This window comes from Microcaecilia unicolor, chromosome 6, assembly GCF_901765095.1.
Source record: "Microcaecilia unicolor chromosome 6, aMicUni1.1, whole genome shotgun sequence".
Taxonomy (NCBI): Eukaryota; Metazoa; Chordata; class Amphibia; order Gymnophiona; family Siphonopidae; genus Microcaecilia; species Microcaecilia unicolor.
The window spans coordinates 126,997,078-127,023,653 of record NC_044036.1 but is presented as its reverse complement, the minus strand read 5'-3'; positions in this window follow the sequence as shown (position 1 = coordinate 127,023,653).

Sequence of the window (26,576 nt, the reverse complement as noted above, 5' to 3'; positions counted from 1 at the left end):
AATATAAAATTCCAATAACATATATTGAAGGTTTGACTTGTGGTGCCAACAAGTCCCGCCTCAGCTCAAGGCAGTATCTCACTTGAACTTTTCCTCTGCTCAAGCTTCCATGTAAATTGCTGTAACTCTCCTTTTCAATACCCCTCGTTTTCCCCTGTGGCCGTCTGGTCACCTTGACTACCCCGCATCTGCATCACCCACATCTCTCCCTCCCCAAGTAGCCCCAGAACCATTGTCCAAACTCACCACACATCTATGCCAGCTACCAACACTATGGGCGGGGCAGGAGGGAAGAATTTACTCCCACACCAAACTCTCTCACACTTCCCCACCTCTACCCGTCAGCCAACAACTTCACTGCCTGCCAAAAAACATTATTTTCCTTCATCCCCCCTTTAACTCCACCCTCCACCTTCAACCAATCCTCTCCTTCTCACTCATTGTGCTACTTTCTTCTGCCTGACAACAGCCCTGTCCCCCATACCTATCTATGACCATATCTCTTACTGTCACCCTCCCATGCATTATTCCTTTACCTCACCCTACCACCTACCCCCCCCCCCCCCACACACACACACACACACATACTTTTTTTTACACCACCACCTATGGCTGCAGCTCAGCCATGGTTATTTGCCCACTGCTATGAGCCTTGTTATACGCCTATGGGCATCACAGAATTTAATGCAAGCAGATTTTTAGCGTGAACTAAAAATGCTAACGTGGTTTGCAAAAGACCCCTAAATCAATTTACTAATGTTAACTTATAAAATTAATACATATCACATTGATTAATGCATATTAAAAAGTTCTAACAGGAATTGACTTTTTTGTTAAAATGAATGTATAAAATGTGATGATCCATCATCACATTTCAATATAGAAAAATGTGCTTTGGCACTATTATACTTCTGAGCAGTGAAGGTTTCATAATTAGAAATCATACAGTGTTCCGCTGATAAGTAATCCCTAGCTGAATGAATTTAATGAGTTATAGTTTCAATAGAATATTTTGTTGAAACAGCAGAAGTTTCTTTAACTCTCTTGAACATGTATATACAGCTGAGATACAGAAACAAGTTAATATTGCCAACCAGTAGAGAAAATATGTATGGCAAACATTCCAGCTGTGCTTGAGCAGAAAAGTGCCAAACAACTTTTCAGTCACATGTACTGTTCCCTCTAAGTGAGCGGAAGCCCTCCAACTATATTGCTGCCAGTGGGGGGGAGGGGGGAAGTGCTACAATACTGTATTTTGAATCACTAGGGACAGACAGGTTCCCTGGGGTCCTGCAGAGCTTGCTTGTCCCACTGGTAGGACTATAGGTGGATGACTCCTGGTCAGCTTAGAGGGAACAGTGGTCACATTTCCATGTTACATTTATCAGTGTGAATCCTTAGAGAATATTCTTTAAGGCAACAAGTCTCTAGTGTGAGATGCTAACAACTTTTCCTTGGAGATTTTTTCTCCTAATGTCTAGGGTTACTACTACAATAATTTATATTAAAAATAAATAAATAAATAAATAAAATAATTGAGTAGAGTCAATTTTTCTTTAACTAACACGTGAAGGGCAATTCTATAAAAGGCTCTCATTTGCATAGGGGAGTACCTAAAGGGTGATGTAGACTGATTGCTCTGGACCAGGGGAATAGCCAGACTTCTGTGGGAGGGGAGTCCAGAGCCCGAGGTGTGGGGGCACATTTTAGACCCCCCCCAGCACCGCCGACCCCCTGCCACTTTGACCCCCCCGGCACCACCGCCCCTCCGCTGTCCCTTTCAACCCCCCTCCCGCTGCCGTCAATCTTCCTCCGCCACCGCCAGGTACCTTTGCTGGCAGTAGTCCCCAACCCCCGCCAGCCGAAGTCCCCTTCAGCGACGGTCTCCGAGACCGGCAGGTTCGCTGAACTGGATTCTGTTTCTGTGAGTCCTGACGTCCTGCACATTCCTAGTGAAGCTCGAAGAACCATCTAGAATTTGGCAGCTGAGAATTAATGCTAAAAAATGCATGGTCATTCATTTGGGTTGCAAAAATCTGAGGGAATGTTACAGTTCAGGGGGTGAAGAACCTTTGTGTACAGGCCTAGCTGTGGTATATCAAGAATTCAGAAATAAATAAATGGAGTAGGACTTGTGTGTGATCGTATGTGATGATCTTAAGGTAGCCAAACAGGTAGAAAAGTCAATGGCAAAAGCTAGAAGGATGCTTGGGTTCATTTATATTGTGCACAATTCTGGAGACTGCACTTTCAAAAATATGTAAACAGGATGGAATCGGTCCAGAGGGTAGCTACTGAAATAGTCAGTGGTCTTCACTTAAAATGATCTCAGTATGTATACTGTGGAAAAAAGCGGAAGAGGGGAGATATGATAGAGATGTTTAAATACCTGTATGGCATAAATGCACAGGAGGTGAGTCTCATTCAATTAAAAGGAAGCTGTGGAATGAGGGGGCAGAGGATAGAGGTGAAAGGGTATAGACTTGGAAATAATTTGATGAAATACTTTTTCATGGAAAGGGTGGTGAATTCATGGAATGGCTTTCTGGTAGAGGTGGTGGAGGCAAAATCTGTGTCTGAATTCAAGAAAGCTTGGGAGAAGAACATATGATTTCAAAGGGAGAGGAAGGGATAGTAGGTGGCATGGAAGGGCAGACTGGATAGGCCATATGGTCTTTATCTGCCTTCAATTTTCTATGTTTCTAATGCTTGGTTACCATTATTGTTCTTTTTAGGTGTTCTTTATGTATATTCTTCTGTTCCTTTTGTGAATATCCTTATTTTAGTCTTTAGCACCTTTTCTGGGAGGGCACTTCAGGTATCTACTAACTTTTCTTTAAAAAAATAAAAAAGTTTTATGATGTTCAGGTCTTGACACATTTTCTTTCAGTCTAGGAGCCAGCCTGAACATTTAGTAGTCAGTGGATGAGATCTCTGAGCCCCCAACCACCCCCATCCCCTATTATCCCAACCAAAATTCAAGATGGATGCAGGGGTATCCTTTTGGAAGTCTGCCTCAGTACCTTCAAGGAGTAATTCACTAAGGGCCCTGTTTACTAAGCCGTACTGTAGGCATGCTAGTGTTTTTAGTGCATGCTAAAAATTTGTGTGTGCCAATGCTAGGAATATATGGGTGTCTCTAGTGTTAGCATTTGCTAATTTTTAGTGTGTGCTAAAAATGCTAGCACACCTTAGTAAACAGGGCCCTAAATTTGTTTTCCTATTCTGCTTGTGTGGGAAAAGATTGCTTAGTAAGTCAGCAGCAGCCCACTTTTCTCAAGCATTCTATCTGCAACATGCTAATGCCACTGATACCTGAGCCAGAGATGATTCATTTTGGGGTTTATTTAGCTATGGTACAGGTCTCCACCAGTTTCTTCTATCATTGTCTTCCCCACCACCCTGTCCTTCCTCAGTCACCTTTCTCATCCTATTTTCCCATCCTCTGTCATTTTTTTTTATTTTATCTGTCCCACCCTGTCCTTCTTCATTCTCCTCCTCTTCCTCATCCTTTTCACCTAGTATCCTTTCTCAGTCCCTCCATATCAGCCCTTCTTTTTATTTGTATATTGTTATTACAATTAGCATCATATAACACAAGTATACACTTCTTAAAGAAAAACAGAGAGGAAAGTCTATATAATTAATCAATTTTGGGCTTATGAGAGTGGGAGACTACATAGTACATAAGTATTACGATACTGGGACAGACCAAAGCATCCTGTTTCTAACAGTGGCCAATCCAGGTCACAAATATCTGGCAAGATCCCAAAAAGTACAAAACATTTTATTCTGCTTATCCCAGAAATAAGCAGTGGACTGTCCCCAAGTCTATTTTAATAATGGTCTATGGATTTTTCCTTTAGGAAGCCAGCCAAACCTCTTTTAAACCCTGTCAAGCTAACCACCTTTACCACACTCTCTGCCAAAAGAATTCCAGAGTTTAATTACATGTTGAGTGAAGAAACATTTTCTCAGATTCGTTTTAAATTTACTACTTTGTAGCTTCATCAAATGCCCCTAGTCTTAGTATTTTTGGAAACAGTAAACAAATGCTTCACGTCTACCCTTTCCATTTCACTCATTATTTTATACACATCTATCATATCACCCCTCAGCCACCTCTTTTCTAAGCTGAAGAGCCCTAGCCACCGTAGCCTTTCCTCATAGGGAAGTCGTCCCATCCCTGTTATCATTTTCATCGCCCTTCTCAGTACCTTTTCTATTTCCACTATCAGGTAAATTTTCGAAAGAGAAGGACACCCATCTTCCGACACAAATCGGGAGATGTGCGTCCGTCTCTCAGGGTCACCCAAATTGGCATAATCAAAAGCCGATTTTGGGCGTCCTCAACTGCTTTCCATCTTGGGGACGACCAAAATTCATGGGGGCGTGTCAGTACCGTACCGAAGGCGGGACTGGAGCGTGATTTAGAGATGGGCATCCTCGGCCGATAATGGAAAAAAAAGAAGGGCGTCCCTGACGAGCATTTGGCCGACTTGGTCCATTTTTTTTCACGGCCAAAGTCTCGAAAAGGTGCCCGAACTGACCAGATGACCACTGGAGGGAATCAGGGATCACCTCCCCTTACTCCCCCAGTGGTCACCAACCCCTCCCACCCAAAAAACAAATTAAAAAACTTTTTTTGCCAGCCTCAACTGTCATACCCAGCTCCATCACAGCAGTATGCAGGTCCTTGGAACAGTTTTTAGTGGGTGCAGTGCACTTCAGGCAGGCAGACCCAGGCCCATCCCCCTCTACCTGTTATACTTGTGGTGGTAAATTTTGAGTCCTCCAAAACTCCCCAAAACCCACTGTACCCACATGCAGGTGCCCCCCTTCATCCCTAAGGGCTATGGTAGTGGTGTACATTGTGGGGAGTGGGTTTTGGGGGGGATTTAGGGGGCTGTTATACTTGTGGTGGTAAATGTTGAGTCCTCCAACCCCCCCAAAAAACCCCACTGTACCCACATCTAGGTGCCCCCCTTCACCCCTTAGGGCTATGGTAGTGGTGTACAGTTGTGGGGAGTGGGTTTGGAGGGCTCAGCACCAAAGGTAAGGGAGCAATGCCGCTGGGAGCAATTTTTGAAGTTCATTGTAGCGCCCCCCAGGGTGTCCGGTTGGTGTCCTGGCATGTGAGGGGGACCAGTGCATTACGAATGCTGGCTCCTCCCATTACCAAATAGCTTGGATTTGGTTGGTTTTGAGATGGGCGTCCTCGGTTTCCATTATCAGCGAAAACCAGGGACGACCATCTCAAAAATGACCTAAGGATGACCATATCTAAGGTCGACCTAAATTTCATGATTTGGGCACCCCCGACCTTATTATCAAAATGAAAGATGGACGCCCATCTTTTTTCGATAATACAGGTTACCCCGCCCCTTTACGGGGCCATCCTGCGAGGACGCCCTCATGACAACTTGGGCGCCCCGTTTGATTATGCCCCTCCACATCTTTTTTGATACATGGTGACTAGAATTGAACACAATATTAGAGGTATGGTCGCACCATGGAGCGTCCTCAATTTTGTTTACTATTCGTTACGTAATAATACCTAACATTCTATTTGCTTTCTTAGCCGCAGCAGCACACTCACCAGAAGGTTTCAATGTATCATGAATGACACCTAGATCCCTTTCTTGGTCGATGACTCCTAACGTGGAACCTTGCATTACATAGCAATAATTTGGTTTCCTCTTTCCCACATGCATCACATTGCACTTGCTCACATTAAACGTCATCTGCCATTTAGATGCCCAGTCTCCCAGTCTCCTAAGATCAGCTTGTAATTTTTCACAATCCTCTTGCGATTTTAACAACTTTGAATAACTTTGTGTTGTCAGCAAATTTAATTACCTCACTAGTTACTCCCATCTTTAGGTCATTTATAATTATGTTAAATAGCAGTGGTCCCAGCACAGACCCCTGGGGAACTCCACTAACTATCCTTCTCCATTGAGAATACTGACAACTTAACCCTACTCTCTGTTTTCTATCCTAAAATCAGTTTTTAATCCACAATAGGACAGTACCTCCTATCCCATGACTCTCCAATTCTCTCTGGAGTCCTTCATGAGGTACTTTGAGAAGTGCCTTTTGAAAATCCAGGTACACAATCAGGCTCATTTTTGAAAGAGAAGGATGCCCATCTTTCGACACAAATAGGAAGATGGACATCCTTCTCACAGAGTTGTCCAAATCGGTATAATTGAAAGCCGATTTTGGACGTCTCCATCTGCTTTCCGTTGCAGGGATGGCCAAAGTTCAAGGGGTTGTATCGGGGTGTATTGGAGGTGTAGCGAAGGCAGGACTTGGGTGTGCCTAACACTTGGACGTCCTCAACCCATAATAGAAAACAAAAGGACATCCCTGACAAGCACTTGGATGACTTTACCTGGTCTTGTTTTTCTTACGACCAAGGCACAAAAATGTGCCTGAAATGACCAGATTACCACCAGAGGGAATCGGGGATGACCTCCCATTACTCCCCCAGTGGTCACTAACACCCTCTTACACTGTCAAAAATATATTTCAAAATATTTTTGCTAGCCTCTATGCCAGCCTAAGATGTCATACTCAGGTCCATGACAACAGTATGCAGGTCCCTGGAGCAGTTTTAGTGGGTGCAGTGCACTTCAGGCAGGTGGATCCAGCCCCATCCCCCTACCTGTTACGTTTGTGGAGGAAACAGCGAGCCCTCCAAACCCCATCAGAAACCCACTGTACCCACATCTAGGTGCCCCCTTCAATGGCTATGGTAATAGTGTACAGTTGTGGGTAATGGGTTTTGGGGGGCTCAGCACACAAGGTAAGGGAGCTATGTTCTACGGCGCAATTTCTGAAGTCCACTGCAGTGCCCCCTAGGGTGCACGGTTAGTGTCCTGGCATGTCAGGGGGGCCAGTGCACTAGAAATGCTAGCTTGTTCCATGACCAAAGGGTTTGCATTTGGTCGTTTCTGAGATGGACGTCCTTGGTTTCCATTATCGCCGAAAATCAGAAACAACCAAGTCTAGGGATGACCATCTCTAAGGATGACCAAAATTTCAATATTTGGACGTCCCTGATTGTATTATCGAAACAAAAGATGGACATCCATCTTGTTTCGATAATATGGGTTTCCCTGCCCCTACATCGGGACATTTTGTGAAGACGTCCTCATCAAAACTTGGACGTCCCTCAATTTCAACTGGCTCACCTTTATCTACATGTATCAAGATGGCGGCACACTGCTGATCGAGGTTAGACTCTTTCGCTGGCTGCTCTGAATTAAAACTTTTCTATGCTAAATCTATGCTAAAAACCCACCTTTTCACCACTGCTTTTGACTCCTAGCCACTACTCAATTTGCCCTCCCCTTGATCCTTCTCACCCAGTACTTCCCTTGTCCTTAATTGTTTTGTCTGTCTGTCTTATTTTTAGATTGCAAGCTCTTTTGAACAGGGACTGTCTCTCTCTATGTTGGATGTTCAGCACTGCGTGCGTCTGGTAGCGCTATACAAATATTAATAATAATAATAATTAAATATTTTCCTTAAACCTGATGCCTCATACTAAATGTAAGGGGACAGTTAAGACTGGTTCCTCGATGGCCAGAACCTCCTCACCTCAACAGCAGTCTATTGAAAGGTTTGCCATGAGAGCCCCTACCCAGAATGCCGGGAGGAGCCCTGCTGTTACTCTGGGTGGAGGAGACCCCGGAGCCTTGGGGCTAGATGTTACTCTCTATCCCCCGGCTCTCAACCCACCACCTCTCCACGAAGGAGGCCTCCTGAACTTGAAGAAGCTGAGGCAAGACCTCCGGATCGAGGTATTGAGAAAACGGGACCACAGGGAGGTTTGAGGCCTGTTTGTGCTTCGACTGAGCGCGTAGCACCTTTAAAACAGCCAGAGTCGGTAACTTTGTAGAGCATTTGGGAAGCTCTCCAACAGTTGGATACTACAGTGGCCAGATCTACAGCTGAAGTTTTGACTTTAGTGAGTACTGTTGATACCTTACCTAATTCATTAGAAGGCATAAAGATGGAATTTAATACTCACCTGAATAAAATCAAAGATGATGTAAAGAACTTACAAGATTGCTCCGCTATGGTGGTGAAAGATAAAATGATAATACATTGAAAGATTGAACAGATTGAAAATTGCAATCGTAGATTAAATCTACATTTCCTGAACTTTCCAAAATCTCCAGGTATTACCCCTTTGGATGCATTTAAGAAATATTTGTTTGAAGTTTTGAAATTTACCCCCAAAACTTTTCCACCGATAAATCTTGGAGAATTCTTTGGAAATGATTGGTCAAGAAAAGAAAGATTCATTAAATATATCTGAACTTTTAGAAACATCATTATCAACAGACTCGTAAAGGATCACCTTATTGGTTTAATTTGTCTTCAAGCAAGACTTGGAAGCGGTGAAAAGGCTATCCCTCCGAAATTTGCAAACTTTGTTTTATGGTAAAAAAGTTTGGATATTTCCAAACGTCACAAAGCAAACACAAGATAGGAGGAAAGCATTTCTGGCTTTAAGAATGGACACTTTGGCATTGGGGGGGGGGGGGTTCTTTTTATTTTAATTACCCATGGAAATGTATTGTTAAGTATACTGGGATAAAATATGTTTTTTTTTTCTTCCAGAACAATTACGTGCCTTCATAGATTTAAAAAAGGTCCACACAGTATTAACCACAATTGAGAATAAACAATATGGGGAGGGTAATAGCGTGTTATAGCGTTTATTTGTGGAATAATATTTTGAAGCTTATCTCCTGAGTTATGTTACATGGGCCCCCTTAATTTGTGGTCTAATAGAAGATTAACCATCCAGTTTATTTTCGAAAGAGAAGGGTGCCCATCTTTCAACACAAATCGGGAGATGGCCACCCTTCTCTCAGGGGCGCCCATATCGGCATAATCGAAAGCCAATTTTGGGCACCCTCAACTGCTTTCCATCGTGGGGATGACCAAAGTTCAAGGGGGCATGCCGGCAGCGTACTGAAGGCAGGACGGGGGCGTGGTTAAGAAATGGCCGTCCTCAGCCGATAATGGAAAAAAGAAGGGCATCCCTGAGGAGCATTTGGCCAACTTTACTTGGCCCCTTTTTGTTCACGACAAAGCCTCAAAAAGGTGCTCTAACTGACCAGATTACCACCGGAGGAAATCGGGGATCACCTCTCCTTACTCCGCCAGTGGTCACCAACCCCCTCCCCCCAAAAAAACAAATTAAAAAACATTTTCCAGCCTCTATGCCAGCCTCAAATGTCATACCCAGCTCCATCACAGCAGTATGCAGGTCCATGGAGCAGTTTTAGTGGGTGCAGTGCACCTCAGGCAGACAGACCCAGGCCCATCCCCCCTACCTCTTACACTTGTAGTGGTACATGTTGAGTCCTCCAAAACTCCCCAAAACCCACTGTACCCACATGTAGGTGCCCCCCTTCATCCCTAAGGGCTATGGTAGTGGTGTACATTGTGAGGAGTGGGTTTTTTTTTTTGGGGGGGGGGGTTTAAGGGACTCAGCACACAAGGTAAGGGAGCTATGCAGCTGGGAGCAATTTATGAAGTCCACTGCAGTGCCCCCTAGGGTGCCCGGTTGGTGTCCTGGCATGTCAGGGGAACCACTGCATTACGAATGCTGGCTCTTCCCATGACCAAATAGCTTGGATTTGGTCATTTCTGAGATGGAGGCCCTTGGTTTCCATTATCGGCGAAAACCGAGTTTGCCCATCTCTATGGTCGGCCTAAATGTTGGGATTTGGGCGGTCCAGACCGCATTATTGAAACGAACCCTTAGAGATGAGCGCCCCTGTTCGATTATGCCCCTCTATATGCCTTTTTTGTTTTATTATTTGATGTAATTTTTTCCTCTCTGATTTTCTTGTTCAAGTGTTATGACTTGTAAATTGATTATATACTAATAAACAGAAATTAAAAAAGAAAGAAAGAAATGTAATAGATTGGTGAGGCAAGATTTCCCTTCACTAAATCCATCTTGGCTTTGTCTCATTTATCCATGCTTTTGAATATGCTCTGTAATTTTGTTCTTTATAATATTCTCTACCATTTTGCCCAGCACCGACGTCAGGCTCACTGGTCTATAATTTCCCAGATCTCCTTTGGAACCTTTTATAAAAATTGGCGTTACATTGGCCACCCTCCAATCTTCCGGTACCACGCGCGATTTTAAAGATAAATTACATATTGCTAGCAATAGTTCCACAAGTTATTCTCATTTTATCATAGTCTCCTTTTTGAAAGTTAAACGCTAACATACTGGATTTCCTGCGTATACTTACTCCAAAGCTAATATGAAATCTGATCATATTATGATCACTGTTATCAAGCAGCCCTAGCACCATTATCTCCCACACCAGATTATGAGCTCCACTAAGGACTAGGTCTAGAATTTTTCCTTCTCTCGTCGGCTCCTGTACCAGCTGCTCCATAAAGCAGTCCTTGATTTCGTCAAGGAATTTTACCTCCCTAGCATGCCCCGATGATGCATATACACAGTCAATATCGGGGTAATTGAAATCACCCATTAATATTGTGTTGCCCAGTTTGTTAGTGTCCCTAATTTCCTTTAACATTTCTACATCCGTCTGTTCATCCTGGCCAGGTGGACAGTAGTACACTCCTATCACTATCCTTTTCCCCTTTACACATGGAATTTCAATCCATAGGGATTCCAAGATGTGTTTTGTTTCCTACAGAATTTTCATTCTATTTGATTCAAGGCCCTCCTTCAGACTGAGCATCTAAACGGCAGATGACTTTTAATGTGAGCAATTGCAAAGTGATATATGTGTGAAAGAGGAACCCAAACTATAGTTATGTGATGCAAGGTTCCACATTAGGAGTCACGGCTCAAGAAAAGGATCTAGACGTCATCGTTGATGATATGTTGAAACCCTCTGCTCAATGTGCAGTGTTGGTTAAGAAAGCAAATAGAATGTTAGGAATTATTAGGAAAGGAATGGAAAATAAAACTGAGAATGCTATAATGCCTTTGTATCAGTCTATCTGCATATCCTCACATCCTTCTCTAGGGTGACTCCCAGGTCCACCCCGATCCACCCAGTGTCTTCGCTCCAGGTTCCTCGCACTTCCACCAGCTGCCTTGCAAATGCTGTAGAGGACTTGCAGCAGATCTATATATCTTCACAGCTTTCTATGGGGTGACTCCCATGTCCACCCCGATCCTCTCAGGGTCTTTACTCTAGGTGCCGTCATGCAAAACATTTTGCATTTTCTCTTTGCTATTTCTTTTGGCTCCAGTACAGTTTCTTTTCTTGCTGGTGTCCCTTCCCAATCTCTTTCTTCATCTGAAACCACTGTATACTGCAGGAACACATTGCCCACCTTTTGCTTTCATCATCTCACCATCCCTTTTGTCTTCTCCTTTCTTCTCTGCTCTCAACGTTCAACATGTCCTTCCTTTCATTCAACCATCTCCATTCTGCCTGAGTACATCTCGCCTTTGTCACATTTTTCATGCCTCTCCTACTCTTCTCTATACTCTTTTGCTCCTTCTCCTGCCATCCACTGGGAATATTAATCCCAATCCTGGTCCTTCACATCAGCTTTCATCCTATTCATGTAAGTCACACTGTGATGTCTCCAATATAATTTCCATTCCTCTCCTCTCCCCTTCTTCTCTGCTTTTCTCATGTGTCCTGTGGAATGCCTGCTCTGTCTGCAACAAACCTCTATGACCTCTTTATCTCTCATACTCTCCATCTGCTTGCCCTAACTGAGACTAGGCTTTGCCCTGAAGATTCTGCTTCAGCTGTGGCTCTGTGTCATAGAGGTTACCTTTTCTCCCATACTCCTCACATGGTTGACCGCTGAGGAGGTGTCGGGCTACTACTCTCACCCTCTTGTAGATTTCAACCTCTTCTTCCACCTCAGTCTCTCTGCTTTTCTTCATTTGAAGTCTACTCCATTCAACTATTTATTCCTCTACTTCTCTGAGTAGCAGTAATTTATCGACCCCCTGATAAGTCCCTTTCTTCCTGTCTCACTGATTTTAACTCGTGGCTTTCCTTCTTTCTTGAAACTTCATCTCCTTCCCTTATTCTTGGGGATTTTAACATTCAGGATAATGATCCCTCTGACTCTCATGCTTCTCAGTTTCTCACTTTAACATCCTCTTTCAACTGTGCTCTTCTACTCCTACTCAGCAGAATAGCCATTGTCTTGATCTTATCTTCTTCTCCAACTGCTCACTCTCTAGTTTCTGTTCCTCAACTCTTCTCCTCTCTGACCATCATCTGATAACTTTCACACTTCACCCTCCCCCAAGACCTGCCTAATCTCCACCAATGCATTTAGGAATCTTTTCAGGCTATTGACCTTTGTCCTCCAGTGTTTCAAACCTCTTCTCAACCACTATGTTATTCAAATCTGTCAATGAGACTGACTATCCCTATAACACTATTCTCTCCTGTGCTCTGGATGCTCTTGCTCCTTGCATTCCCCATTCTGTAAGGCATGCCAAAACTAGCCTTGGTTGACCTCTAGAATCCACTACATATGTTCCTGCCCCGATCTGCTGAATGACTTTGACTAAAATCGTGTGTTTATGCTGACTTCATACATTTCAAATTCTTGATGATCTCCTTCCACTCTGCTCTTTCAATTTCCAAACAGGACTACTACATCCAGTTGACAAACTCTCTTGGTTCAAACCTTTCACATCTCTTTGTTACCTGAACTCTCTCCTCAAAGTGCCTTCACCTCCAACTCCCCTTTCACTTTCTCCCCAGACTCTAGCTGAGTATTTTCATGATATGTTTCACACGATTAACCTTGAATTCTCAACCACGTCACCTCCACCTATCCTTGCCTCAGTCCATTCTCTCAACCCTCCTTAAACCTTTGCCTCCTTTTCTTCCTTTTATGAAATCACTGAAGAGGAAACTGCATAATTTCTTTCCTCCTCGAAACTAACTACCTGTTCCTCTGACCCTATTCTCAATCATTTACGTAGCACTGTCTCTTCTACTGTCATCCCTTCTATCTGTCATATTCCCAATCTTTCACTTTCCACTGTGACTGTTCAAGATGCCTTCAAATATGCTGTTGTTACACAACACCTCAAAAAACCTTAATTGGACTCTACCTGTCCTTCCAACTATTAACCCATCTCCCTCCTCTCTTTCCTAGCCAAGATACTTGAATGTGCTGTTCACCTCCGTTGTCATGACTTTCTTTCATCTCAAGCTATTCTTGATTCACTTCAATCTGGCTTTCACCCTCTTTATTCAACTGAAACAGCCCTTGCTAAATTCTCCAAAGACCTGTTCCTGGCCAGATCCAAAGGCCTATATTATATCCTCACCCTTTTCCATCCAGCTGCTGCTTTCGACATTGTTGATCACCACCTACTTCTTGATACACTGTCCTCGCTTGGATTTCAGCGCTCTATTCTTTCCTTGTGTTCTTCTTTTCTCTCTCCCATTGCACTTTTGGTGTATATTTTGATAGATCCTCCTCCACTTCTATCCCCTTATCAGTTGGTGTACCTCAGGGCTGTGTCTTGGGACCTCTTCTTTTCGCCATCTATACTTCTTCCCTCAGTGCTCTGATCTTATCAGTATCACCTTTATGCCGATGACTCATAGATCTACCTCTCTACACCAGAAGCTTCAGCAGGAATCCAGTCCCAAGTATCAGCCTGCCTGCCTGACATTGCTGTCTGGATGCCTCACTGCCATCTGAAACTAAATATGACCAATACTGAGCTTATTAGGTTTCCATCTAAACCAATCTTTCCTCGTTCCCCACACTTCCTCCTGCCCCATGCAGCAGCCTAAAACAATGGCTGCCACAACCTCTCGCTAGTGGTACTTAGTAAAGAACCACCCCTGAACCCTTCATCCTCATTTCCCTGGAGTGAATCTGGGGGGAGGAGGCACTATTGATAAAAGCACAGAGGGAGTGAGTGATGAGAATTCAAAGCAGAGAGCTGCTGCTTTGTGCCTCTGAGCATAACTCACGTTCACTGTTGGAGGTGGTGATACATCAGTTAGGGCTGTTGGAGCTTTCTCCTAGGCTGCTACAAGAAGAGCAAACTGAAGAAATGCTGCCAAAGAATGAAAGCAATGCAATCAAGTCCAGAAGACTTAGTATCCTTCATTACATCAAAAACCAAAAAGGTAAAATATTTTAAATCAAAGTGCTCAGATTTGTCAAGAAATACTATGCTTTTTTTGTTGACTTTACCATCAGTACAGTTTAAAAATGATAGCATAAACTCACTAAAAATTATGACAGCAATATTTTGACCTTTGCTCAAATTGTTCTCACTCAATAGATTCAGTCAGTGAGCCGGAACAGACTGAAAGTTGGAAATCTTGACAAGCTTTTCAGCTCACTGTCCCAGAGTCCCAGTATTTACCAGTTACTATTTTATGGCTGACTGAACTATTGTGATCATTCAGCTCTACAAATAAAACGCTCAAAGTCTTTAAAAAATGTTGATGAGTAATTTTATTTTTGAAGAACTATTGGTCTGGTCAACTTGCATTTAAATTTAAAAAGTTGTATTTTTTTTAAAGAAAATGTACAACCTTTTATAGAAATTAATGATTTTTTTGTAATACATTGATTGATAAGCGTTCATAAAAAGGTGTCTTCCATGTTGGGATAGTGCCATATCCAGAGGTCTTTCTGGTACAGTACATAAATTGCCTGTAATTTATTTGTGCTATAAAATTGATCATGGCAAAATAAAAACATTTACTGTATATTTTACTGTATTATTAAACTTAAGAATGCCATCTTAAGAATTATTTTCAAACACCTTTTCTAAATTATTTTGCCAGCCACATGAATGGGATATTATGACAGCTGTGGCCATCCATGGTTAGGGCTAATTTTCCTTATAGGCTCATGTACCAGCAAACTCACAGACTGATTAAAAGAGCAGGTTGACAAACTCTCTTATAAATAGGGCTGGCACAAGGCAGTGGCCAAGAAGGTAGCATTGTTGCAGTGTCCTTGACTACTTTCACATGCAAACTTTGTACCAGCCAATGGTGTAGCCATGGGCCTAGGTGGGCTGGGACCCACCCACTTTGGACTCAGGTCCACACAAAATTTGTACTTCATTGGTGTGACTGGCAGGGGTCCCCAAGCCCCACCAGCTGAGATCTCGTCCCCACCAAATGATGTTACACTTTGTGCAGAGAGCAGCAGTATCCCTGAGCCACTGCTGCTGACTTCCCTGCCCCCCCCCCCCCCCCCCGCACATGATCACTTTTTGTGCATATGCAAAACTGAGCATGTATGGAGACTGGCAGCAGCAGCACAAGGACACTGCTGTTGCTCACCATATAAGTGTAAGTTTGTTCAACAGGGAGGAGATCTTCGGCTGGTGGGGCTTGGGGAACCCACAAGCTCAGTTATTTTCTATTTTAGCTTGGGGAATATTGGAAAAGGAGAGGGGAAGATATTACATTTAGATATTTCTTACAGTTTGGGGGCTGGGAGGGGAGGCAGAGCAGACATTTTGAGCAGAGGGTTCTGGAGAGTGAGGGACTGTGGAGATTGGGCAGGTGCAGTAGATAACAGCAAGATAGGGCTATGTTTTGACCCAGGATGACTTCCTTAGTCATGGTGTCCACATAGGCATTTCCTTGGGCTTGGATAGAGTTCAAGAAGGAGTGTTCCTTCAACCTTGAGGGCAGAAACAGCTATAGGTAATATAGCAGCTTGCAGCAAATGACAGGTATATGTTGAGTGTTTAATTGTTATCTGCTTTAAATACAGTCAAAATGGGACTGTACAATCAGAGGTAATGAGATAAATGACACCTTGATGTAGTAAACCTGCATTGACAGGTCTTATATCATCCAAGGTAGATTTCAGTAGGGGGCACTGTCTGACCCATGGTTTAGGTTTCATGGGAGCAAGGTTATTACACACAGGTGGTATTTATTTTATTTATTTATTGCATTTGTATCCCACATTTTCCCACCTTTTTGCGGGCTCAGTGTGGCTTACAATAAGATATGAATAATGGAAATACATTTGTTACAACTTGGTTATGGGTTACATTGTACAAGTTATGCAAGACCATCGAAGTATCGTTAGGAATATAACAATGGGACATCAACATTGAAACATCACCCAATCACCCAATATTTTTTCCCAGAGAAGCTCACAAGTGAGACAGTAGGTTGTCCACTTCTGGTATATGTTCCATCAGAGGAAAGAGAGTGCAATTTGGATCACCAGATCCATGTCAAGACAGTACAGTATGGGCTGTTGCAAGACAGGTAGATTATCACTTACTAGCAGTTCCAGATGATATACCTTTTCTCCAGTGTTCACAGGTACTCGAGACAGCTTTCAGTGAGGTATCAGAAGTACGGCAATTCATTTGCACTGGATAACGGGTGCTATAGGTACAAAAACTGCAACCAAAGAGGGTAAGCTTTATTTTGATACAGCAGAAGTTGTTCCAGAGTCTATAATAAAGGAGGTCTGACAATCTACAATATATCCTTTTATTTCCCCCGTAAGGGTCAGAGTGAAGACAAGAAATAATCATTGTGATTCGTCTATGGTATAGTCAATATCATCCTGATAACAATTAGCAACCATTGAGTAAGGAGTTTGTGACTGGAATGTTTCCTATCTGCCCACACACCATCCAAATCCTTTCTTAATTTATCCAATAATTTCTTCAATTGACATATATTTAACCTAGATAGGTTACCCACATCAGCTCCCAAACGAGAAGCCACCTTTATTGTATCTGATTTAAGAGTTGCGCACCCGGTGTGGTCTACATCATTTACAAATTCTGCAGTCACCGATTGTTTATGAGGGGGAGGCAACACAATTGGGCTGATGGATGAACAGAGAGTCCCGCTGCCAAAATACACACCTTGTCCTCATACTCATGCAGAATGGTGGTTACTGTGCCTCTGAATCAGACTGTGCAGCCACATACCCTTGATATATTTGTTTTTCAGATTTATGAACAGTATCTCTCAATTCTTGTATATTGTTCCGCTCCATTTTCACATTCTCCTCATGGGCCAAATTGTTCTACCAAGAGAATATGATCCACTCATGATTAGTGTGTGACCATCCTAAATCAGTCAACACCATCTGACCCTAATCAAGCAGTCAGTTCCAGTACTTCTTTTAAATAATGTGAGGAATTCTACCTATAATACCAGATATAATAATATCAGGAATTTGATTGATTGTGCTGATGTTATGCAATGAGAAATCCCCACTGTTATAGCAGGTAGAAGATTAGGAAATCACTTTCCCATAGGTCCAATTTGAATCAAACACTAAGAGTGGTTCAAATTTAATTAGGGTTCCTATAACTACTAGTGTTGCTGAATCTTTAACCCCAATCCCTTGGTGTTATATTAATGCCAGATCATTGACAAATAAAATTAATATCATTAGATATTTATTAGAAGAGCAGCATTTAGGCCTCCTTTTCATAACTGAAACTTGACTTCCTCAACTTGATGATCTGAGACTGAGAATTGTGCCTCGTAGGTTTTAAGACACTATACATACCTAGGCTTAATTGGCGTGGGGGTGTATTTGCAAGTATTATAAATCATTTTTCAATGTTAAACTGGTTGATTCAATCACCACTCCTTCCCTGGAGCTGTTGGTATGTGAAATCAGAGATGCTGACATTATTTTATGCTTCTCTAGGAAAGTGGTCATGGGTGAGGGACAGCTTTGTTGAACATGTAGCTAAACACACAATAAACTATGGTTCCACGCTGTTGTTAGGTGAACTTAACTTACATTTATTTAAATTTTCTGATGGTAATGTTTCTAGACTCTTTGAATTTACAGATTCTTAGATTTTTTTTTCATCCGAGAACTTCATCAACACATGAGAAAGGTCATTATCTAGATTTACTAACACTTTCCAATTCTCATAGAACTGCTGTATCTTAGAAAGACATTAATGTTAGAAGGACAGATACTACAGTAATTATAACCAAAGGAGAGTTTAGGAATAAGTTAGAACCTTCTTTCATTTGGCAAGTAGTTGACAATGATTTTTTTTTTTTGTTATATTTGTACCCTGTGCTTTCCCACTCATGGCAGGCTCACTGTGGCTTACATGGGGCAATGGAGGGTTAAATGACTTGCCCACAGTCACAAGGAGCTGCCTGTGCCTGAAGTGGGAATTGAACTCAGTTCTTCAGGACCAAAATCCACCACCCTAACCACTAGGCCACTCCTCCACAATTGTCTTCTGAGCCTGCCACTACTGAGGACCCTGTTTACTAAGCCATGCTGTAGGAGTGCTGTTGTTTTTAGTGCACACTAAAAATTAGTGTGTGCTAATTCTAGAGACACCCATAGGAATATATGAGTGTATCTAGCATTAGTGCATGCTACAAATGCTAGTGTGCCTTAGTAAACAGGATCCTGAGGGCCCTGTTTACTAAGCTGTGTTGTAGGCACACTAATATTTTAGTTTGCTTTAATGCTAGAGATACCCATATATTCCCGTTGGTGTCCTTAGCATCAGTGTGTGCTAAATTTTAGCGCATGCTAAAAAGTTAGTATGCCTACAGTGTGGCTTAGTAAACAAGGCCCTGAGTGTTTTATTGCAGGTTAGAACCAAATTACTGGTTCTATATTAGATAGACTAGCTCCTTTGGCTCAAAAAGTAAAAAAAAAAAAAAACCAGTGCCAGTCTGAGAAATAGTTTGACCTTTTTCTAAGCTGTGTAGGTGCCTACACGCACCCAATGCATGCCAAACTGGAGTTAACACCCGGTTACTGCATGGCCCTTGCGGTAATTTCAATTTTGGCATGCGTCCGCTACATGCTTCTGAAAAATATATTTTTATTTTCTGGCATGTAGCAGCTACGCGCATCAAGTGGCATTTGAATCGCATTGACCATTACCACCCAGTTACCATGTGAGACCTTACCGCTAGGTCTATGGCTTGAGGTAAGGTCTCAGACCCAAAATGGACGCACGGCAATTTTCATTTTCCCATCTATCCGATTTCGGCAAAAAAGAGGCATTTTTATGTAGGTGCGCTAAAAAATACTTCTGCATGCGCCCAAAACATACATCTATACTACCGAAGGCCATTTTCAGCGCACTTTAGTAAAAGGACACCCTTTGTCTTTAAAATGGCAGTGTAGAGCTAAAGAAAGAATTTGGAAATTATATCCTACAGATTTTAATAAAAACAATTGGTGTACTGCTATCCATGAGTATAAACTGAAATTAACTACTAAAAAAGGAATTGTATTCAAAATTGATGGGACATGACAAAGCTAACATTAAGAAATTGTTTTCAACATTGGATTATATGTTAGATGTAGAATCTATTGCAGCTAATTATGATATTTTACCAACAGCTGATGATTTGGCTTTATATTTCCAAAGTAAGGTTTTAAAGATTGAGAACAATTACCACTGGAGAACTATCATATAACAATTTCTTTTTCTGAGCTGAACACTATCCCCAGTAGACAGATGCTGGTTTCAATTTAACAAAATTAATGTTAATGACACAGAGAGATTATTGCTAAAGTATACCAAATCTTTCTGTAATTTAGATTCATGCCCTCCTTATTTGATTAAACTGGTGTTTCTGCTTTTTTAAAAACAAATATTTATTAACTAACTAGTTAAATTCACATTTTGAATCTGGTACTTTTCCTACATTAGGTGGAGGCATTATACTTACTCCTATTTCTAAAAATCCTAAAAGTAGTTTGGCAGAAGTTAATAACTTTCGTCCTGTGGCTTCTATCCCATTGTTTACGAAAATAATGGAAGGGTATGTTACAGAGCAAATAGGGTGCATCAAGATATTCTTTACATCTCTCAGTCAGGTTTAGGAAAATAATTATGCAATTTGCAATCAACATGCAATTTGATACTTTTTCTTCTGCTTTTGACCTTGTCAACCATGCTTTAATGCCATCAACTGGGTAAACAGGAGAAGATTCTGAGTTGGATTTATGATTTTCTTTCTAATTGTTATTATTCAGTAGAGAAGGAGGGAGCTCACTCAGCCAAATGGAAAACTGTTTGTGGTGTGCCACAGGGCTAGCCTCTTTCTTATGAGCAGGATATCGCAATTCTGACTTGACATTCTTTCGAAAATGCCTCTCCTTGGAAACAAAGTCGATTTTTGACTTAATTCCATTCACTGAAGGATAATGTAACAATTGTAGATGACAAAAACATTGAGCTTTAGCAGAAACAGGACAAACAAGCCGTTTTAAACAGCTCAGAGCTAGAACATATAGAACACATTTTAAACAAAACAAACTCTTACTGGATGCCAGTGTAGTTCTCTCAATAAGGGGTAGCTCTATCAAATTTTTTGGCTCCATATATTAGTCTAGCTGCTGTATTTGGGGCTATTTGTAAATGTCTATACTATGTATCTAAAATATCAATGATTACAAATTACAATAACCCAGTTAAGGTAAGATAAAGACCTGGACTATAATTCTAAAATGAGTTTGAAGAAAATACTTTCTAAATTGATGAAATTGTTTAAATTTATAGACATTTTTAATGATAAGTGAGTTAATTTGCTATTTCCTGGACAGGTTAGGATAAAACAAGAGTGATACCTATAAGCCCTGAATAATTAGTTATAGAGGTACCCAACAACATCTGCTTAGTTTTATATTTATTTAACTGTAAGTGATATGTTAGGGAACACTGTTCAATATAATCAAAGCATTGCTTTAAGATAATCTAACTTTCATCCAAATGTAAAGAGACAGGTGTAACACCCCCATACTGGGTGCTCCTGGATTCAGTGTCAGACCTGGCTGGAGCTCCCAAAAAGGCAGTCTCCATCGATCCCTTACTAACTTGGTGCTCAGTGCCTTCAGCTGGGAAAAAAAGTGTTAGTGGATGCTATTACCCTCTTCTCCCCTAGGAAAAATCCAGAAAAAAGGAGAACAACTGTGAGCAGGGCTAATAAATAAAACAGGTTTTATTGAACTATACACACATACACATTTTAGATATATGTGTGTGTGTATACATACATACATACACACACACACACACACACATACACACACACACACACACACACACACACACACACACACACACACACACACATATCTAAAATGTGTATTTGTGTATAGTTTATATACTACCAAGGCTGCCCACAGCTAGGGAGCCTGTTTCCTCCCTGGGCTTCTAGTGCTGATTGCACCCTGGAGGCCTTCACCCTCACTAGTCCACTTGTGTGGATTGTACCCTTGAGGCATTCATCCTCACTGGTCCTCTCTTCAAAAGAAGCCTCTGGGGTTTCTCCATACTGGGGTTCAGGATTGCCAGCCCTTAACAGGGCTTTGCAACTGCCAGTTCCAGGGTTCTCTACTAGAGACCTACCTCTGTTCTTCTCGACCCTAGACACTGATAGTGCTCCCAAAGGCCATTTTATTCTGCCCTGAGCTACTCCCAATGACTTCTTGTGCCTTGAGCAATGCTCCCAATGGCTTCTGTTCTTCTTTCTTAAAGAATCTTCTAAGGGTACTTTTTCTGCTTGGGTTCAAAGTTTCCAGCAGTAACCACTAGTAGCAGGATTTCCCTACTAGAAGGAATCCTCTCATTCCAGCCAGAGCCATTAGAGAATACCCTGCAAAGGCTAATCCACTCTCTCAGTGAATTCTCAACATGCCACCAATCTGCCTCTCCCCTAAAATCGTGGGAGTAGGATTTCAATTCCCTTATTCTGATTCAGCTCTCTCCATATATAGTGTAGGCATAGTTTGACCCACGAGCTGTATACCCTTCAGTGAATTAATCCCCACAAAGTATATGGAAATGCTTCCATCCACCTGTCTTTTTGTTTTCATTTGCATGCAGGCAGAGATGTGGGACCCATTTGTCTCCTGCAAAATGTGACAAAGTTCAGCACACTCCTGGGCAGATCTACTACAGATCAACCAAACTGAGAGTTTACCTTAGAAAGAATAAATCTGTTTGTGTTTTAAAAGTACTTTACACAGATTTCTTCTTTCTCCTTGTTTCTCATTAAAACCCACCCATGAGAAGGGGGGTCACAAGTATTAATAGTGTAATATCATCAGCATAAGTAAAAAAAAAAAAAATCTGACATCTAAATGTGTTAACTGTTTCCCAAAAGTAGGTAGAAGGTTAAATAATATAGGGGAAAGGGATGATCCCTTCAGGACCCCACATTCTATTTTCCATAGCTCAGTTAACCTGTCTGTAAATTTTATTCTATAAGATATTTGTATACGGAATGCAATAAATCAGTCAAATATCCAACCTGTAACACCAGTATCATTTAACAGCTGTAATAATATCTGTTGAGCCACCAGATCAAAAGCAGAAACAAATAATATTGAAGTAATATTGCTGATTGGCCTTTAAAGAGTAGGACCTTGATTTCAGTTGATGCGCCTAAAATAGTTTATGTACTGTATGTGTGTAGAGAGCTTAGGGTCCTGCTATGGGGTGCTAGCATTGACACCTAGAGATTGTTCTAATATATTTGACATCACTAGTTGCTGGAGAGAAATATTGTTCCCTGTGACAAGCATTCTAATCAGGGGAGAAGACTTGTTTGGGAAGGAATTCCCCAAGCATATAAAATCCTGTTCATTGTTCAAATCTCTCTCTTCCCTCCTTGCCTCCCCAGCTGACCTGCATGTGAGGGGAGAGTCACCCAGCCCAAAGGCCTTAGCCAAGCAAATATGGGAGATGAAGATACCTGGCTACCCTATTAAGGAGAAATCTAGGAGTATTTACAGGGACAGTAGCTATATAATCTTTGTGTTGTGACTGGGATGAAGGGAACAGGGTACCTGCTGCACCAACTGCTAAGCTTGGCATGGTTATATATTTTCAGCAGAGTGACCAGGATCATCCAATTACCTTTACAGGTTCCTGGAATAGCTTCTAAGGTTGAAGAAACAAGAACCACTTACAGCACCAAGCCTCCCAGAAACAATCATGTACCAACCAGTACAAATTCATCTAAGCACTGCTTTGGAGTTTCAGAACCTCTGAGTCTCTCAGCACATCTAGCAATGAAGACTGTAAGTGACTATCTTGTTATAACATGCTTGAGTTACTAGCCACATTGTTATTGCAGAGATAAAGGGAGAAAGAACACACATATATTCTCACATGCAGTAAAGGATTCAAGGTAGATAAGGATATTTTATATATCTTGTTTGTTTATGGCCTTTGCCATTGTGACTGCCTCTGCTACTAATTATTATCTCAGTTATGGAAGTAAATTAGTAATTTCTGAAAATCAGGCCAAGAGTGGCCTGATGTATTGCCTGGGTGAAGAGTGAAGCAAGTGTTGAATACTTGTCTATGGTCTCTAGACATTTGTTGGACCTGGCCCTGCTCCCAAACTAACAAATTTCATTTAGGTAATCCATCTCTGTATTGAGAAACCTAGACAGCAGTATATACATAAACCTTGAGGCATGTCTTAGTGCATACTATGAGGGCAGTAGTAAATACTGATGGGGCACCCTGCTTTGTCTGAACTCTCCCCCATGATAAAGCCCCTATTCTGAATCCACCTCACTCCCCTTAGATCCCTCCCTGAGTAATGCCCCATCACAGTACCCAACTCTCCCCAAGCAACACCCATTTCCACCAAGACAACACACATGTGGCTTCCTTGCATAGCAACCTTTCTTGACTTCAGTATTGGTACGTTGAGTTACCATCCGACTAGGAGATGGTATTAACATCATCTTTTCCAATACAATGATTTATGACCCTTGATGCAGCCTGTTTAGGTGAAATGTGGCTATGTCAGATGTTGTTAAATACATTTATTTTGAACTATTTGTTTCTGTGGGTACTAGTTTTTGTTGCCAATATCTTCTTCGGAGTCAGTTTTTAAATTGCATACATGGCTTGTACTTCTGTGTGTATGTTGGAGTCAAGGGACAATACCTGCATTTACAAAGGGAAACCTCCTACAGGTTTTCTCTTTAAATAAATCTAGCCAGAGCACAACAGATACTTAGTATGCATAGAAAAGAGACAAGGATCTTTCAAAATATAAACTCCAGGCATTTCTTTCCTGACTTTACCCATAGTGAGGGAGGACAATCTCCATTAAGGTTTTTTCTTTCTTTCTTGTTTTTTTTAAAGAGGGTAAACAACTGATACACAACGTGGCCATATTAATTCTTCTTATGAGCATTTGTTTGGGAGAAAACGATGTATTTAATTTATAGTGGTGGAAAAAGTTTATGATAATCTGTCATGGTCTTTTGAGAGATAGAGATGAAATATTCATTTATTTTCATTCCATTATATTCTATAATAGTCTTTATTAGACACAAATTACCAGGAGCTATTGGGATTCCATTGTTATTTATTGTAAGAAATAATTAAGAAGAAAATAAGACCAAGATAAAATGGTTAGTGCAGAAGGTAAGAAGTTGTAATTAAAGTCAGGGATTCACCAAAGAACTGTTGTAGTCAGTTTTTGTCTTTGCTTTATGCAATCCATTTTATTTAAGATATGTAAATTCTAGAGGGAGATGCAATCATTAGCAGATTAGTTTTTATTTCCATAAATCCATCTATAATATTGCTCTAAGACAAACAGATAATCATAGGCAAAGGTCAAGAAGAATGGTAATACAGATTGAACTGACCAGAGTAGAAGATAAGAACTTAAGATAGGAAAGAAAACAAAAAACCCTCCAACACAACCCACCAGGTCCAAATAGATGTTAGCCCTACCTTAGGCATCCTAGTACAAGTAAATAGGTGCATACATATATAATCCAATTAGAAAAACTTAATCTGAGAAGCAAACTCTGTAATCCACTAATATAATAAAATTAGTTTGCAAACATTAGGAGGTATTGCAATGCACTTCAACTTACAGAATTAACAAAGGAAACCTCAAAACTCCAGGCAGCGCTCAATTTTTTAATAGAAATAGCTTGCCTAATGGAGACAACAATCCTATCATTGGGTTCAATGAACTGTGCATTGAATTTGGGAGATATTGGTGAATAGCATGTCACCTTAATGAGTGGAGTGCCGATTGATAAACACGTTTGGAAGACAAGTCATTGAATTCCAGCTTTATTTTTTTAATTATTTATAACCATTTACATTTTTACAAGTGATAAAACAACTTGCCAGAAGTACAGAGAAAGTAATATATAGGAATATTTCAGTCAGGTAATTCTGTTCTCTTCCTTAGACCACTAAATAGGGAGAGTGAAACAAGACAAGGAGATCAATTAAACAGTAAACAGAAAAAAAAAAGTGGTATTAACCTGATTATCCCCAGATATTACTCGTCTAATTCATTATTCCACATTGATCATCTGGTTGGCTTCTTCAAGGCCAATATGGTGTATAGTCAAATCATTTAATTGAAAACATACTTATTGTCCAATATTAGTTAGAAATAATACATCTGATTACATTCTGATTACATTCTTTTTCTTTCAAAAACCAGAAGCCATTTAATAATACATATACTTAAGCCTCCTATTCAAATCCCTCTGATTAAAGTAATCCCAGTTTTCACAGGCTTCACTCTTTTTAAAGTAGTAATTGAGGAAATATTTCTGAGGAAAACTTTAGGAGTCATACCCGGAACTCTGGGAAAAACAATAATAATATCGATATTAATCATCTATAATAATATTCATTTTATTATTCAAAGTTTCTGGTCTATTATCATTTTCAAAATCATAACCACTTCTTGCTCATGTAGAATCATTTGTTATATCAATTTTTCACTCTCAAAGGGTTCAGTTAAATTGTCCATGTCACTCTCTAATAAAATTATGTCTGAAACAAAATTATTTACTGCCACCGTTAGGTCCCAAAGCACCTTCCAGATGGTATTCAATGTAACCTCCACGGGAGCCAAAAACTTCAAGTTTATTTCTCTTAGATGTTTAGGAGTGGTTCCGCCGATTCGGGTTCTGATGTAAATGTCCTCCGTTTCAGCATATGCCTCTAACTCACTTATCCACTCCTTTGGACATGGTGGTTGAATAATTCGGGAGCGATGGAGTTGTTTTTTCCAGGTCCAAGAGCGTTGATGCTCCTTCGCAGGCGCTAATCAAAGGACTCGCCAACCCTTTCATCTGTGGGCAGTTTATCACACAGCGGTCCCGCACTTGCTTTTCAGGGGACAAAATGCTGGCCATCAGTGGCTGACCGCTAGTTGTCCCCTTCCTCTCAGTTAAGGTAACTGCAATTGCAGAGAGGAAATTTAAGTAAAGAAGACAAAACTTCAGAGGGCAGCTGGGCCGTTGGGCATACAAACTTCAGGTTGCCATCTTACCACTCTCCCAGTTTGGGACACTCTTTGTCTGGTTTCTCCTCAGAGGCCTGTCTGATATGGGTAACCCTACAGCATAGCCCTCTGAGTCATTGAAACACAGAAGCCCCTCTACCACTACAAGGTGGTGTCCCTTTGGAGGGGAGCATCCCCAATCATTTTGAAAAGTTCACTCCGTTGTCCCCACCCTATCCAATCTTGCCCAATTTTTTTCACTCTCCCCACCCCATAGCCTCTGTCTCTCCTCCCTTT